The sequence below is a fragment of the Apteryx rowi genome, unplaced genomic scaffold (genome assembly GCF_003343035.1).
Source record: "Apteryx rowi isolate R43461 unplaced genomic scaffold, aptRow1 scaffold_595, whole genome shotgun sequence".
Lineage (NCBI taxonomy): Eukaryota > Metazoa > Chordata > Aves > Apterygiformes > Apterygidae > Apteryx > Apteryx rowi.
This window is the reverse complement of record NW_020450866.1, coordinates 12,460-13,194: the sequence shown is the minus strand read 5'-3', so window position 1 is coordinate 13,194 and position 735 is coordinate 12,460.

Sequence of the window (735 nt, the reverse complement as noted above, 5' to 3'; positions counted from 1 at the left end):
AGGGCGGCCGCGGCGCGGCCCCAGCCTGCGGGAGAGAGACACGGCGTGAGCGGCGCGGCGCGGCGCGGAGCGGCGGCCCGGCCCCGGCCCGGCCCGGCCCACTTACAGCCCCCAAGAAACTTCATGGTCCGGCGGCGCGGCTCCTCGGCTCCGGCCCGTGCCCGTTTCTCGTCGGCGAGGCTGGCGGGCTGAGTGAGGTCCGGGCATCCCTGGACGTGTTTTTATCGAGGGGGCTTCGAGATTATTCACGGCCTGGGAAAATCCGGCATGAGAACACGGGGTGGGGGGGTGCGCCTGTGTGCGCTGGGTTTTGACACCACTCGCCCCTCCGGAGCGCCGCGGGATTGTGAAACGGGGCGGGGGGGCGAGCCGGCGGAGCCGAGCAGCCGCATGAAGTCATGCTCCTCCGCGGTAACCCCCTGCGGGCCGGCTCCCCCCGCCGCCGCCTCCCGCTCACCTGGCCCCCGCCGCCCGGCCCCGCCCGGCCCGGCATCGCCCGCACCGCACCGCGCCCGGCCCGGCCTGGCCCGGGCACCCGCCGGCCAGCCAGCCTGTGGGGGCGCGCACGCCTGCGTACATGCATACGCGCGTACGGACACCTATACACACACACACAAGCACACACACGCGTATATTTATGATATCCATACACACACATAAATATATGGACATGGGCATACATATGTATAAATATATAAATATATATATATAGGCAGGTTCAGATGTGTTCTGTGC